Raw genomic sequence first — 17869 nt, forward strand, 5'->3', positions numbered from 1 at the left:
TAGTCCTTCCATTAAAAAAAAACAGTTTTATTGTGTAGATTCATATACTATCAGTGAAGTTGTGCAGATTTACAATAACAAAGCTGTATTACGAAGTGTTTCATGGGGAACAGATTAACAATTTTCTGCTATGCTTTTGCTTCTCTGTGCTCTGATTACAGCTAACATGCATCTAGGTTATTGCAGACTCTTTTAATACTTAGGAATCTGAGCAAGATGCCAGACATCTGAATCCCCTGGACACTTTTGAAACACATGCATAGATGTGCTGCATAACATGTGAGCAAAGGAGTCAAACATTTCTGGGGGTAATTTCATATGATTCTATTACTCTGTGAACATACACAGCAAAGGATGACAGTCCTTGCTCTATCTTGCACAAACTGCTCACAACATCAGCTGTTCTAATGCCTTTTAGATGTACTGGGTGGACTTAATGCACGTGTCCTGAGCGACTGACCACTGTGTGGAAGCAGTGAACATACTACACATTTCTGCATGAAATACCCTGCGTGTGTGCTGTGTGCTGGCATCCAGGCACATCCCAGCAGGGCAGAGTTACTGAACACGTGCAGGCTGTCTGCACAGTGCATGCAAAGCAGATCTGACACTTCCTGGAGGCGTTGGGCTGGTACCAAACAGGCAATGTACATTTCTGACCCAGGGACCCAGAAATATGGTGCCCTGAAGGGTTTCTCTTCTGCCTGAAGGGACTTTCACTGCCTCACCACGCAGCAGAAGAGCACTGCGAGGCTTAATCCACTTACGCAGGTTAAGCATCCTGGGATTGCCGGGTGGTAGCTGTGATAGAATGCAAGATTGTATTATTATGCCATCCAGGCTCGTCACGAATTCATTACTTGAATTCACAAGTGATGACTGCAAATGTGGTGAGTAAAGGAAACAGCAATAATGTGGAAAGATTTTCTAGGGGAAAAAATAGTTATCAGCATTCAAGGGTCTTTCTTAAACAAATGCGTAACAGGTAGCAGTCACTAATAGCTTACACAGTTTTTCATTACATTTATTATGCTTTAATCAGTACAAGTGCTGTTTTCATTGCTCAGTGCACTTGAAGGACAGGGTGTTGCTGTCTTCATCTTTTCACAGAGGCTCCTGCCTTGATTCCTAGGATCCTGCTCAGGATTTTCTTCCATGAAAGTCCCACTCTGTTTGACCTAGAGTACAGTCCTGGGCCAGTTTGGGTCATAGAATCATAGAATAGTTAGGGTTGGAAAGGACCTTAAGATCCTAAGTTCCAACCCCCCCTGTCATGGGCAGCAACACCTCGCACTAAACCATGCCACCCAAGGCTTTGTCCAACCTGGCCTTAGACACCGCCAGGGATGGAGCATTCACAGCCCTCCTGGGCAACCCATTCCAGTGCCTCACCATCCTCACAGTAAAGAATTTCTTCCTTATATCTAATCTAAAATTCCCCTGTTTAAGTTTTAACCTGTTACTCCTTGTCCTATCACTACAGTCCCTAATGATGAGTTCCTCCCCAGCATCCTTGTAGGCCCCCTTCAGATACTGGAAGGCTGCTATGAGGTCTCCACGCAGCCTTCTCTTCTCCAGGATGAACAGCCCCAACTTTCTCAGCCTCTCTTCATATGGGAGGTGCTCCAGTCCCCTGATCATCCTCGTGGCCCTCCTCTGGACTTGTTCCAACAGATCCATGTCCTTTTTATGTTGAGGACACTAGAACTGCACACAATACTCCAAGTGAGGTCTCACCAGAGCAGAGTAGAGGGGCAGGATCACCTCCTTCGACTTGCTGGTCACACTCCTTTTGATGCAGCCCAGGATACGGTTGGCTTTCTGGGCTGCAAGCGCACACTGCTGGCTCATGTTCATTTTCCCATCAGCCAGCACCCCCAAGTCCTTCTCCACAGGGCTGCTCTGAGTCTCTTCTCTGCCCAGCCTGTAGCTGTGTCTGGGATTGTTCCGACCAAGGTGTAGGACCTTGCACTTGACATGGTTGAACTTCATGAGTTTGGCATTGGCCCACCTCACAAGTGTGTCAAGGTCCCTCTGGATGGCATTACTTCCCTCCAGCGTATCAACCAAACCACACAGCTTGGTGTCATCGGCAAACTTGCCGAGGGCGCACTCAATCCCACTGTCCATGTCAGCGACGAAGATGTTAAACAAGACCGGTCCCAACACCGATCCCTGAGAGACACCACTCGTTACTGGTCTCCAGCTGGACATTGAGCCATTGACCACAACTCTCTGCGTGCGGCCATCCAGCCAGTTCTTTATCCACCGAGTGGTCCACCTATCTAATTGATGTCTCTCCAATTTAGAGACAGGGATGTCATGTGGGACAGTGTCGAATGCTTTACACAAGTCCAGGTAGATGACATCAACTGCTCTACCCCTGTCCATCAGTTCTGTAGCCCTATCATAGAAGGCCACCAAATTGGTGAGGCAGGATTTCCCCTTAGTGAAGCCATGTTGGCTGTCACCAAGCACCTTGTTGTTTTTCATGTGCCTTAGCGTGCCTTCCAGGAGAATCTGCTCCAAGATTTTGCCAGGCACAGAGGTGAGACTGACTGGTCTGTAGTTCCCCGGGTCTATCAAGTCTTACTCATATGTGACTGATTCAATAACCACTTGCTCCAATATCAGGTCTGCACACATTTGCATTGCTGTGTTCTGGTGCCTTTCCAGGACCAGGCACCAAGAGGGGCAACTGCCAGCCCAGTTTATCACCTGCTCAGAGGCACAAAAGGAGGACTGACCCCTCTTCCTTCTTCCTCCTCACTGTGGGGCTTGCTGTGTGCTGCCACTGCATGTACCACCACATCCAGACCTCACACATGGACAGGCATGGCGGCTGTACTGTGCTCCAAGGGGTATATGTATGATAACTTCACTGTCCAAAGCACAGCCACAGCTCCAGAGCCAGCACTAAATCTGGCTTTGATACGACCAGGGTAAATCCAATCCCAGTTGCAGCCGTGAGGGACGATCAGGGGTCCAGTGGTACTCTAACATTAATCTTTTTAGGCAGCTGAGGGTCTCAAGAGCACAGACCTGGCAGATGTGATGCAGGACTGATGGTGCACTCAGAGCAGAAACTGGTGGCTAGCAAAGATATCATACAGCACCTCAGGTAGCCCTAGTCCTGTGCTTTGTCCCCCTATCTGCAGTATTTTCCTGCCCTGTTAGAGGATTACTCCTTTCCTACACCTAGAGTTAAAAATGCATAGTGCTTGTTAGCAATTTACATGCTCTGTAAACACTTGTTACCAGCAGTGGTGGGATTCTTTGGTTATCCTTATATAATCTCTTGAAAGTGATCTAACTTCAATTAGATATTCAGTAGAGGAAGAGGGATCTAAATGTTTCTCTATACATTTCTCGGGGTGTAAGAACAACCTTTTTTCCCTCTGTACTTCAAAGCTAAGAGACAGCACAGTAACTACAGCAGGTGAGAGGTGTGCAGAAAGAATTTACAAATAATTAATATCTCTAAGAATTTGATGAATGGTAACTTAGGAAGGACTGAGTGGGGAGCCTGGGGAATCAGGAGGGAAAGGAGAGTAAGAATTCTCAAACAGAATTAAATATGTTATTTCCAACAGCTTACGTCAGGAATGACACTGGGAAAAAATATCTGCAGCAGGTTTACTCATTGTCTGGTAGCAGAAACAGCCTCCTGTGAGAAGCTGAGCTGCTAAAACGGAAATACAGGAAAAATGAGATTAGAACAGCAAGGACGGTTTGGTTGCATGAAGTCCTCCAGAACTCCTGAACTAACGTTTATCCCTCAGAAGACAGGCCAGTCAGTCAGCCATGATTATTTTGCTGCCTTTCACATTGTGAGAGGAGAAGGAGGAGCTGCATGAAGGTCTGAGCAATGCACCAAGCTGCTCGGTCAGTCCGGGGGAGCTTTCATGGCTGATTTGAAGTACATTGAGCTTAGTTTTGTTTTCCAGGAATGTGTAATATGGGTGGAAAGTCTGAAAAACAGACTTCAGACAAAGGGAAAGGTTTCTTCTTTCTTCTGGGTCTCCCATTACTCAGTTAATCACTTCGTTAATGTACTGAGCAAATAAACAGTGCTTTTTGGTTATTTTGCCACGGCTATTCATCCAGCTGCCTTTCAAATGCAGAGCCCAGAATTTCTGGGTCTTGCCCAAGGTTATGTGTACAGAGACACTTCATAAGCCACAATAAACATTTGATTCAGCCCAGCATTTGCTGTCATGACTAATAGGATACAGCTATTTGCAAGGCTATTTGATTCTTACACAATCTTGTTACCAGCTCTTTGAAGAAATCCCAAACCTTTGTGGCCTCTGTAAATGCTGATGATCCTTTCCATGCGTATGCGTGTAAAGGATATTTCTCCAGGGGCAAGCAATCTGAGGTGACTCCATTCAAAGAGCAGATCTTTCACAACCACAGTCAAAGCATTGCCTGGCCCTGCCAAATCCCCTGGAAAGCTCTTTGTGGTCTGTGTTATACGTTGGAGGACTATTGAATTCTGCTGCTCTCTAATGGGCCTCTTTTAAGGGGATTGGCACTCATGCAAAGTAGGCTCCAACACAAGCATAATATGACTAGAAAGAGGGATGAGCATCACAATTGCAAACTTAACTGATCAAAGTTACTTGGTTAGCCAAGACTTGATTTCCACTGGGAGGAACAGCAGTGATAGCTGAAGAAAAGTACTAAAGAGTGATCAGGGCAGATGCAGGTCACACTTAGTGATTTAAGTGCAAAATAATGTTTGCTGCAGGGATAAAGCTAAACTACTCATATGAGTTAAGGGATTCACAGGTCCCTCTCCAGCTCATAGCCAGTAAGTCCAACACATCAAACCTGAAGGACTTTTGTCCTTCTAACATCCTCATCTGAAATGCTCACCCACTGTCTGAATGTGAGGTGAATGTTCTCACCGGGACATGCCATGGTCCCACTCATGGCCAATTTGGACTAGTGGACACAGAGAAGCATCCCACAGCTCCCTAGCTGCTCATGTGCCCCAGTTCCCCGCCTGTGGGAAGCAGGGTGATGGTGTAGGATGTGCAGTCAGTTTGTTGTCTCAGTCCTGGGAGGTGGGAACCCTGCCATGTCCCCAGGTACAGCACATGGGAACCACAACCACTCTGCATGCCCCAGCATGGGGCACACATTTCTGAAGATAAAGACCAGGCTGATCACGGTAACATCAGATCAGTGATTTTAAAACACCTGGTTTGGGGTGGCCCGCACCGTACAGAAAGTCGTCAGGCAGAAACCAGCTTCTGTTTGCAGTGTGAAATGGAGGCCATAGCCTTTTTCATTCTGCTGCCTAGGCTGTGCCCCAGCTGAATGTGGCCTGGGTGTTTGTTGTGATGAAGCTTTGTGTTTGACAAACTGCCAGGCACCGCTCCCTGGATTCTCTGACAGAGACAGTGCCCATGGCTAGCTGTTGCTTTTATTCAGGTAATAAAGAAAGAAAACCTGTGAGAGCGTGGAACAAGAGACACTTTATTGTGCACACAAAAAAATGTGCAAGTACAGGCAGCTTCACAAAAGCCTTTGCTTAGGTGTCCCCACAGGGCTGCAGAAGACCCAGGTTAGAAATACAGGTGGAAGAGTGCTCCCCTCACATGCTACCCCCTGGCAGAGCAATTTGCCGTGCTGTTTGGTGGTGTAAGAAAGGGATCAGCTGGCCCTGTCCCACTGATGGGCTGACCCTAACCTGCACCCTGCTGATGTGGCATTGGGCAGGGCTGCCCTGGGCCCCTCTGCCCAGCACTGTGAGGCTGAGATCTGCAGTCTCAGCAGGAGAGAGATTTGCATCCATCCTGCAAACCTACGAGTGCGGGGCACCCAGGGGTGACACCCCACAGATGGTGTGTTGCACTTTCCCTGGGCAGACTAGAACGTTTCTTAACTGGTAGCATTTGATGGGTATTTGCTTACTCTGGGAGTTCAGCTGATTGAAAAGAAATATCTCCAGCACCACAGAATCCCTGCATGAGTCACCACAAGCTTTAAGACCCACTCTGCAGCTCAGATTTCTGACTTACGTCCCAGAACAGTTCTGGGGGATTTCTGAGGACCAGGTACTAGAGGCTGAATGACACATGCACTTCTCTGGGTCTTTCACCTATGCTGGGCAGCCCTGCCGGCTCCTCTGGGTCATACTGCTTCCAAAGGGAGTAGGGGCAGGAACCATGGGGGACACTAACAGCAGTTTAAATTCAGACTGACATCAAGCAATAAAATGTCTTAATTCCAATCCAGCAATTACAAAACACACCTTATGTGGTGATTTATATGTATTCTTTATAGTCATATAATCCTATAATGCAGAGCCACAGATAGTATGATCTACAAAAAGAAGAAGTAAGAACTTTCAGATCCCCCTCTCTTACTCCTCTGTGCTGTGACACAACCGGGTCTTTCTTAAATCCATTTGTAACCCTGAATATCCTGTATTCTCTGTAATTATGATACCACGTGTTTTACTTTAAATTGTTTGCACATTCTTGCAATAGGAGGAATTTCTAAAAGTGTAGCCAAGTAATTTGATTTTGAGAAGTGCTGTGGAAGAGACAGGGATAGACACATATAATTTGTCTCCTACCAGCTTTATGAGTGTCTCTTTCTCAGAAAAGGTAACAATTTCACCCAGAAATAATTCTGTTAGACATGAAATATCAGAGCTGTGAATCACTGGGCATTTCAGAGCATCTCTTCACAGCAGGAGAGCATCTGAAAACTGCACCAGAGACAAGAGTTTAATTCTTATTGTAGCACTAGGGAGGAAAATGCAATCAAAAACAGCTATAGGAAGTTGCAGTACACCAGAACTATTTATTTTACTAGTTGCCTTCCTGGGAAAAGGAAACCAGGAGATTATAGTTATTCTTCCAGCAATACTGTTGATTTGTTCAGGGTAGTAACTAGGATTCACAACACTGCAATTAAGGACTCAGGAAAACATGATAAATAAATTCCTCTGAAAGACTGTATTGTAGCCTCCACACACACATTGCTTTTAGGTATCCGTATGGCAGGATGATAACTGGTTCTGGCAAGGAACGTCTTTTCTGATGTTCTGAGAGGGCAGTGAGACCAATCTGTCTCAGAGGTTTGTAAAGACAGAATAGATTCTGAGTTGTGGGGGCAGTCTGTTATTGCTGGGTTAAAGGTTTTAGCTCTGACTACATCTCAAGGTCACTAGTTCCTTGTTTCCATCTCTGCAGCTAGACATAACACCCCTATTTCAATGTAGAACACTATGGGAGCTCTCCTCCCACGAAGGCAGTCCTTGAGATTGACACTCGCTAGCCGGGGCAGCTGCTTCGTGTGTAACTTTCAGGACTTGTTCCATTCTGCCATAGACAGCTGTTTCCCAGTGCCTGCTGCTGATGCTCAGGTCCATGATGGGTTTTCTTACTCTTCTCCAGTGCTGAGGTGGACAGAAGGAGAATAAGAATGTTTATTCTGAGCACTGTATGTTGCAAATGACAATAATTGGGGCCCTGCTGAGTTGCCAGGCTAATTTAAAGACATGGGAGCTGACCTTCAGGAGAAATTAATTCACATAAATTGCATGGACCTTGAGCACTCAGTATCTCTGAAAGCTAGCACATGCTATCTGTCTCCAGATTACTTCTGCCTGTGTAAAACAGGTGTCAAAGACTTACAAGAAACAAAGAAGGACCTTGTAGGTTGTTACGTCAAAGTCTAGGCAGCTGAAAAAGGTAATAATGCTGAGTAGTAGTTTTGCATGGTTTAACTGGATTAACCTTTACATCCTAAATGTCTGGACTGTCTCCCAGTCAGAGAGTGCCTTTCCTTGAAACAGTCCTCTTTTCCCAACAGTTGATGGAGACCCATTGTTCACAAAGATGCCTGGTTGCCTGATGCCATGATGAACTTTTAATACAGTGACCGTTTGCAGGAGCAGACATGGGACATGTTTAAGCACATGCTTAAGTGGGAGAACAATTTTAACCATGAAACCTCTGCAAAAACTGCTTTTTTTTTCTGCTGCAGTTCTGACACTCAGTTCTGACACGATCTAAACATTTTACCAAGTCAGTATCCTGTGATAGAGCTCAGTCTTTCTTAAAGAAACATTTTGCTTCTCCCAAGTTTTTCATCAGGCTGCTGAAGAGAACGTGTCTTTTAATCCAGGTATTCACTTGGTGAGGGGACAGAGAGCTGAGAGCCTACAAACTTTGGTGATCCTTCTTCCCAAGCATCCAAGTCTGTGACCGTGTGACACCCTGGGCTCCAGGTCTGACCATCCTGGAGCAACCTCCAATGTGGGCACTGAGGTGCTTGTCAGAGGACTGTCCTTTAGCCAGGATCTTCTTTCTGATTTGGGGTTTGGATTTTTGTTCAGAGACTCTCAGCATGGCCAGAATTATCAAAAGCGTTTGCTAAATGGACTGACTGTTCCTCCTCTGCTGATTCCAAACTCTCAAGCTCAGAATCCTGATGCATGTCTCAGCTTCCCAGGACACAGCAGTGTAATACAGTGCAGAACAAAGGCTTGAAATGATTTTTCAAGGGAAAAAAAAACCACCAACCCACATAACTAAGCACTCTTAAATAATGAATACAATGTGTTGCTCCATTTATGTCATATATTGTCTGTAACCACAAAATAAGAAAGAAGTGATCCTACATTTATCTGAGACGGAAAATTTTGGAGGAGAATGAGAACTGCCAGAGATGACTGAGTCTACAGAGAAATGTCTGCACAGCAAAGAGGAAGATGTCCAGTTTGGCAGAAGACCTTGCTAAAATCATTCATGATCTATTTCCTGCATTTGCCTCGAACGTTTGGGAGGCCTTCAGCATGTCTTTTGTATTTCCCATCCTTTTTTTTCTTAAACTTCAGCCTCTGCATCAGTCTTGGCATTGTGATGTCAGGTGAAATCCAAGAGGGATGCTCTTCTGGTCTCTGAATGCCATTTTGCATTCAAAGTGGTTGGTGGTCATCAGCAGGGGACATGAGCCACTCCAACCATTTATCTAAATATTCCTGTGCACTAATACACACAAAGTTATAAACAGTGTGATCTATGATGTGCACATGTAAGTGTAGGAAATAAAGGACAATCTGGAGAATTGCGCTGAGACAATGTATATCCTTGTTAGAAATGTGTTGAGTTTGTAAAGGCTGGGCAAAAATAAATAAGAGAGGGAAAATCCATTGGTTCCCACCTGTCTCTAACAAATAAATCACAAAGGCTTTCTATTCCTCCCTTGAGATATTTAATTTGCTTTGCTCTTCCCCCAGCTACAATGAAAGAGGCTTTTCTTCCACTTGAACTGACCTTTGGCAAACATTTCCCTTTCAATTAAGATCTGAAATGTCCTTGTGGACTGCTCCTGCTGGAGATAGTGGGAAGAAGGCTCTCTGAAGCCACTCAGACAATAGTCAGGGCAAAGAATAATTACTTGAATTCATAAGGTTAAGTCCAGTCTAGACGAAGGCAGAGATAAGTCATTTAGAGGTCTCCATCGAAGAACAATGTTTGTCTTTCTGGACTTTCCAGTCTCCCTGTACTTGCTGTTTACTATACACTGTGAATATTTCTCTCATGGACTGTTGAGCAATTGCTGTGTCTGAGCACTAGGCTTGCTTTCCTCATGTCATTATCAGGTTGATAGCCCAGTGTGAGCCTCAGGAATGAGGCTTTGGCTGTGGCTTGACCTGGCTCACTCAAGTAAACAGAAAGCTTCCTGTGGGGAGCAGGGTGTTTGGCAGCAGGGAAATCATTGCCTGAGTGAACTAAAGTAAATTTATTCAAAACATACACCAAAAATTTGCTGCATGCAAACTTAAAGGTGAAACTTAGGTTGACTTAGTATACAGTCTTCATAAAAAGGGCCAAGATAACTAGAAGAGGTAAAAAAACCCCATTAGATTAATGACTGAAGGAACTTCAGAGGGTTGAACTGAGCATGCTCTTATCCTGACTGAGTTCTCCAGATTTTGCACATTCTTGCAAAGGGGCCAGTATTGCAGGCAAATTACTGACTGGAGACCAGCTATGTGGTGTGCAGTGAAATACTTGGGTTTCCACATTACTATTACTTAGGTGTTTTGGCACTATGGTGTGAAGTCAGCTGTATTAACAATGGTGGCACTGTTGGGATGGTGGACAGATGAGATACGAGCTTGGCTTGTGAAAAGAAGTAATATCCCTCAAGACAAGGGTTTTACCACACAACTAAAATTCTCCCATATGCTCCTGTGCAAGGGTAAGTGAAATGAGACAAACAGTGGCCCAGTGCTCATGCATTTCTTGGTGGGTGGCACATATGCTACATGCGATCTCCTCCTTCCCAACTGCCAGTCCATACCTTTCTTAAGTCCTAAGCCTCCTAAGTGGCTATGGTGTAATCAGTATTACACCATTACTGAAATATTTTCTTTCTTTGGCTTTGGCAGTTCTGCCCTCCTCAAGACCTCTTTCTCTGCCTATTCCTTTAATGTTTCTTGTCATCGCTCCTTCTGTTCTTCTTTCTTCCTTTGAAAAGAGCAAGCCATAGTACATTGGTCATCTTCTTTGCATCCCAACTACATGCTCTTATGTGCTTATAAGAGTGACTCATTAACTTGAAAGTCACATTATTGAGCTAAAATTTCAATATCTTTTGCATCCTCCTCCCCTTCCCTTAGTTGTCACCGTTCTCCTTGACCTCAGTGGTCTCCCACTGACCACTCTTGTCTTTCAGGTCCACTCTAAGGTGAATTCTTACAGCTTGAGTTACTTGTGCCCAACATGATGTTGGCACATCAACTGTGATGGCAATTTATGAACCCTTCCTCCTCTTGGCCTTCCTTCTAGGCCACTTCAACCTAATGCATGTGCACTGATAAAGTGATTTCCTTCCCTGTTTTATCCTTTACTGCTGCTGTCTTCTGTATAATTACATCAGGCACAAATATTCTCTGTTTCCTTTCCAGGTTTCTATCTGTTCATTCATTTTAATGCCTTGTTGATTTGCATCCTCCTCTATGCCAGAAATTCTAGCCTCATTTGCCTGGATATCTAGTTTCCCAATGAGCAAATGCATGATTTCTTCATTGTGGAAGGAAGGCCTTTCTGATACTAGTCTTCAAAATCTGCATCTGATCATTTTGCTAGGCATTTTTACCATGCTGCCTACACATCAGTGCCAATAAGCACAGTTATGCAGGCAGCCAAAGAAATAAAAATGCCTATTCTGTGTATTTTTTTGCCCACACATTGACACGTGTGTGACTAAACTATTCATATTGTGTGATTTGCTTAAACAGGATCAAAGTAATTGATGAGGAGGCACTGTGAGTAAGTATATAAATAGCTGGTCTGTGATTTAAGTTTTGATGCCACAGCTTTGGCATACTTTGAAAAGTCACCTGCTTGTGCCTCTGTTTCCTCATCTTTGAAACAGGAATGATTTTGCTTATACCCTGTTTACCAAGTGATTTGAAACCAAGGGATAAAATGTGGTATGTAATAACCATACAGTGTTGTTTTTCCTGTCCCATTCTTCCTCATTATGTGTCACACCAACTGGTTTTATCTGCTGCCAAATTAGACCATGGACATCTGAAGTAGTCCTGCATTTTTCACAGTATGATGGCAGAGGCATTGCAGTGCTCCCTAACTTGCAGGTCCTAATGCAGCACAAACAACAGTTATATTAGAAGCACCTCTCTTGGAGCTATGGACAGTGCTATAAAGGGGAACGCTAAGTGTCTGCACTACATAATGGTGATCTAAAGCAATTTCTTGTGACATTTTATAGTCTGACAGTTGCCTGAAAGAAAACCCATATGGGATGTAAATTGCATGTGTTGCTGCCATATGCTTGGGGAAGCAAGATCCATTTGTTCTTTTAGAATAGAGAAGCCTGCTGAATTCAAACCAGAAGTCATATACGTATCATGTTCATCTCAGCTTGTGTTAGGGCTGTAGCAGTTCTTTATTCTTTGCTTTTCAGTGCTGTGTAAAGCTCCATTTGGTGTAGCTGAGATTCTATCACAGGCAACTCATATATTATTTTTAAGAGATGCATCACATCCCAGTTGAAAACTGTATTTTCACTCCAAGGAAACCATATGAGCTCCCCCATATAATACATGAAGCCAAATTAAAGCACAAACCTGACTTCATGAATTTACTGACTTCATGAGTGTTCCAGTCACTTATATGGGGCTGAATTTGGCCTGGGATACACATTAGTACACTGGATTGCTTTTTGAAAGCTAAGAAGTTTCTGTTTAATCTTTTCAAGATTTTTATCCTTCTCTAGTAATTCATAGGAAAGATAGAATGGGTAGGGAGTGTTGTCTGAGGTTTTCTATTTTCTGTTTCTCTGTTCTGACATCTTACAGTTTTTAGGGATTCTGGTTCTTTATTTGAGATCTGTACCAGTTTTACAGCTGTGCATAAATACAAGACATAGCAACTGGGGAGGCACTGAAACTGCCAGGCAGAACATCTCCATTACTAAGATGCACAAGATGCTGGTCATACCTGACCTTTGCTTTAATTCTAAAACCAAGGCAATTTTTCCCTAGCCAATTGTGTTCTGAAAGGAACAGCAAAATAATTCAGGCCCTTAACAGTATCTATTTCCTAATAGCATCTTTATCACTTTGTTTTGATTGTTTGTTGTTTTTTTTTCCCTTTGGCCCTGAGCCTTAAGAATCTTTAAGCAGAAACACTCGATCCTAAAAGAACATTTTCTCTCTGGAAAAAAAAGTGCCAGGCTGTCCCATTCAAAATTTTTGCAAGATCCAGGTGTCACCTGAGGTTAAGGGATTTGAAAGCAGTCAGAAGCTGCATCAAACAAGATGCCACAGGGCAGATGTAGGCTGGGGACAGAAACAGGCATTTCTGAGAGAGACATATTTCATCCTGATATGGATATACAATGCAGTCCAGAGGTAACATGTCTTAGACTCTGCTGTTACTTTCTCCTAGCTGTAAATAGTGTTTATACAACCACCACACATCTGGACATCTCCAGTGCGTGAAGTCTCTCTCACAGTGTTTCAAACTGGGCTGCTGAAATTAACTGCTGATTTGAAAACATGTGTGAATGACTTCCCTTGGGTCAAAAAGTAAGTCTGCAACACAGCCCTGAGTAAAGGTTAAAGCGAGCCAGTTCATATGCTAGTAACATCCCTGCCTCTGACTCTCCACCATGTTCCCATCTTTTGTTGCTTGTTTTTGATAATGTGACCAAATGACACATTTACTATGAATGTTCAAAAGAGCCGCTTGCTGTCTTTCATTTGCATACTTATAAAAGTCATAAACCATGAAATAGGCTAGCCTTGTTCCATGCGTGTTCCCATCTTCCTGCAGGGATTTGAATATGTCTCCTGTGAAGAAATTTCAGGCAGTTTACCCACCTCTAAGCAAGGGCAAAGCATTCCTCCTTGTTCTCTAACCTACATATGGACCGCCTACAGAGAGCATTACACTCACCGGAGCATTTGAGAGAAAGGAAACAAAAAGCAAGCCAAGATTGTGAAAATAAATCCCTGGAACAGAAAAAGAGAAACAAAACTATAAATTGAAAAAGAAAACGCAACTAGAAGGGGTTAAAAGCAGTTTTCTATGAAAGATTCTGAATGGAGCTTTTGTTGCTTTTGGATGCTGTATACTGAGCAGAGACCTCAGGCCATGTCATGTGCTGCATCCCTTTGGTCCCATTTCTGTGCCATAATAGTCATTTCTGTCTGTCTCATGGCTCCACTAAAAGTAGGGGCAGTCAGAAACCAGACATTCTGTCCTCAGGAGAGCTGCAGGGCTTCAAAATCTGGTTTCATTCTGAATCATAAATAAAAAGTGACCATCACAGATTTTTTTCATGGAAAGAAATGTTCAAACACTAAGGGAAAATTGTTTCCTTTGGACTTAATTCTACTTAATTTTGCATTTATATAAAATAGCAGTGTGACATAAAAACTGTTGCAAAAAGGTAAGAACAAAATGTTTCAACATCTACAAATATTTTAATGAAAGCCATACGTACCAGTAAAAAAACTCAGTTTTGTCAAACCACTGGGAAAAAAAAATCCCTCTAGAAAAGTCTGTTGTGTCTTTCCAATACATTCACCTACAAGTTAAAATAAGGTATTAACCAATCAAAGATATGTATCTGTCATGCTCCTTTTTTGATTTCTTTTCTTTGAGAAAGTAGGTCATCTAGGGATTTATGAAGGCCTATGAAGACCAATAATTTTTTTTTCCCGGTGGAGACTAGCCTGAAGATTTTTCACCTCTGTGTCATATCAGGATTTAGGCTTCAGAGAGAGAAAGGAAAGTTGGTAGGAGAATTCGCAAAGAGGTGCCATAAAAGAGCTGTGCTGGGTGGTTGAAGATGAGTAAAGATTGACTTCACTAATTAAAACTAACCCAAGCTGAATATCGAGTATTTGTATAACATCATCACTTGTCATCCCTTTATCAAAATACTGTGGGAGATAGGGGCCAGACATTCATTGATTTCACTGCTGGAAGTAGCAACACCGTAGGCAGCAAGCAAGTCAAATCCTAGATCACACAGGAAAGTATGTCTGTCTGTGGGTCATCTCTCTATTCCTCAGTGGTTTCTTTAGTAAGAGGTTAGTGTGGTAGAATAATGTATGTGGCTGAACGTTTGTGAAACTCTAATACTTGCTTAGGCTGGAAAATGAGCTTGTGCACTGTTTGATAATCCAGCAATTACTGACCATCAGGTTAGTTTCCCTGGGACAGAAACAGTGATTACAGGGAAGTCACCCCACACTGCATTAGCAGAGTATTCAAAATGCTTTTATAAAGTACATACTATTTTACAAATAAATCTGTAAATATATCCCTGAGTAAAGAAATTCAAACCAAGACCTAATTGAGGGAACACCTCCTTTGATTAAAAAAATATGTTTGAGAACAGCTGGAGCCATTTGCCAAGATAAATCAGATGCTACTCTCAACTTTTACGGGTTGCTAAACCCATGAAATATATGGTATGTCTCAGATTTGTTGGCTGCATTCTTTTACTATGAACACAGATACTGTAGTTTGCTAACAAAGAAAAATAATGGACCCAGCAGACTATGGCAAAGGCATATCTTCTTTCCTCATTCTTACTGATTAAAGCTGAGAGAACACTGCTCTAGTGAAACCTCTGGAGCCTTCTGATTTTTCCCATATTAGGCATGAGCTGAAAACAGCCCAGGTCTCCTGTTGACTCTTTTTGCCTCTAGAAAGGAAAGTAAAGGAAATATCACTGATTTGTTTGGTTGGTTTTGTTTGTTTTTAAGAATGCTGGCTGCCTCAAGAGGTAGTCTCAGGGACTGGTAAGTCCCTCATGTCTCTAGCATCTCCAAGTTTAGCATAAATGCATCTTCTTTTCTGGACATTGCCAATTTATCTAAAGAAAAAAAAAAAAGTATCACTTGTTTTAAAGATGATCAATGGGTTCAAAAGCAGCAAAAGAGGAAATATACTGCATTATCTTTCCACCCTTCTCCCCTCCCATGCAGGATAGAGCATCTCCAGAGGGAAAATTCTCACAAACAGTTGCAGCTGAAGACTCTTGCCAAGCGATCCATGAGGATATGATCTATGTAATTCAATAGTGAACTTATTTTGGGTGCTGGATGAGAATAGTGTAAGCAAAAATTCAGGCATAAATTAATAAATACAGAAGGCAGGTTTCAAAATACATATAAAGCATCACAAACGTATACTGAAGAGGCACCACAAAAGGATAACAAAATGCTTTGCTGCTTTGTAATGTAAGTTCAGAGCTCACAGAAAGCTCAATTTCCAAGCATCACTGGAAATGGTCTGCCCAGTTCACATCTTGTTTCACTTTTCTGAATCTTGTAGTTCCTGGGTGTAGTGGCTGCAAAGGTAAGAGGAGGACTGGTTGTACCTGGGGGACTTCACTGATCACCAGTGAGATGCACAGTGTTTTCCTAAGGAGATCTTGCATTTTCTCCTTCTGTTGTTTTGTTTGGTCTCTGTTACTATTTGTGTTACTGTTGTTCTGCTAATCTATACGCTGCTTTGATATTCTCTCAGTTGAATTATCAGCCAAAATTCAAAGCATGACTTTTGTTGGCAGCTAGGAGAAAAATCACAACACTGCTACATACAAAAGTCTTTAGCCTTCTATTTTTCCCCCTTTTCTTTGACGTGGATAGAAAGCAATGGCAAATATATTATTAACACTAATTGTGAAGTCTCCAGGAGATATTCTATTCAATTTGTGATTTCAATTCTGAATTTTCAGACTAATTTTCTTAGCAATTCCTCTAATTTAGCCTCAGGAGGATGGGAATTATTCCGAATATTTTTCAAAAGCCATTTTAGCCAGTCAAACTATTATGCATGTTTTAAAAGAAAGCTATTTCTTCTTTTCCCTCACCCACATTCCGTTTTAGCAGTGACAACTATGTAGCCTTTTGCTATGTGCATTTTACCAGTGACTGATATAACAGAAAGTACCACAGGTGAGCTCCAACACACCTACATTGAGAACTTGTCTTTCTCCACTTTTATGCCAAACATAGAAAATTCCCTCATTAAACTAATGACATTTTGAAAACAAATAGTACTGCCTAGACCAGTCAAGATTTACATTAGGGATGATTTCAAAACTATTGTGGATTAAGATTGAGAAAAATCACTCATGTACAGAAAGGAGCTATCCATTTGTAATCTTGGGTTGAAATCACGAGCATAATTGAAAGTTTCCAGAGAACCTTCTAGTGCCAATGGCACAGTACGGAGCTGCCTGCTCTTGCAGAGGCCAAGGAACCTGCATTTACATACAGGAAACAGCCTAAAGAAGATAAATCCATACATCTCTATTTATACAATTTCTTTCTTTCACCCACTAGACTCTGCTTTCATAAACCACACACACGTATAGTCTTCCACCCTTTTTACATATTTCACATTTGACTTATGTTGATAGCTTAGAAAAGCAAACAGTTCAGAAAGAGAAGCAGTGTTTTTTTTCCACCTACTGGAATAAAAAAACCTTAGAAAACACTATAACAAATCCTACTAACAATAGCAAAGAGTACTAACAATAGACAGCATTCACCAAATAAAGATCAGGGCAAGGGGTGTGTTGTGAAGCATGCGTAGGAGGGAAGAACAAGAGCATTTTTCAAGACAGATAATTTCTGTGTTCTGTCATTACAGAAAAGATATATTTTGAAAACTCTCAGAAACCAGAAGAGATCTCCATATCCTTCTCAAAGTTCCTCCTTGTAGACTGGAGAGAAAGCAACATACGACATTGCTTCTGAGGATGAGCTGTGTGCAGTTGTCCTCACACGGGTACAGTGACAGCACCAAAAAGCCTGAAGCAGATGGCGGGCATGTGGGTGGGGAGTGGATTGCTGAGATTCCAGGGGGAACAAAGGGAGAATCACTGGTTATTGGGAGGACTGCAGACGTGTAGGGGCATGCCTGTGTGTGTGTTTAGCCACCCTTTGCTGCAGTAGCATATGGGACATGAGCACTCTGGAGGGGTATCAGCTAGTGGGAGGAATGTGGTGGGACAATAATACTCTGAGATGATTAATAGGAGCATGGTGAGAGTTGCTGTTTATATCTAGTTATTCTTCTCCCCTGTGTTATGAATCATCTGATGCACCAGAAACTGAGAAAAACTTACACTGGAGTATGAAGTGCTCATGACTGCATGCTGCTGAGGTACCATAGGCCATGAAAGCTGACACTTTGGTGAGCCCTGCAGATCTGTTCTCCTTTCAGTTAGAAAAGCAAGCAAAGTGTGTTACTGCTCCCCTTTGGCCAGCTCATTCAGACTTTTGGAATCTGGGGTGCTGGGGCAGGAGGCTAGTGCATGTCTAAATCTTTACTGAACC

The sequence above is a fragment of the Neopsephotus bourkii genome, unplaced genomic scaffold, assembly GCF_033783945.1.
Source record: "Neopsephotus bourkii isolate Nb327-2 ecotype Australia unplaced genomic scaffold, CSIRO-AGI_Nbou_v1 NB_1763, whole genome shotgun sequence".
In the NCBI taxonomy this organism is placed as follows: Eukaryota; Metazoa; Chordata; class Aves; order Psittaciformes; family Psittacidae; genus Neopsephotus; species Neopsephotus bourkii.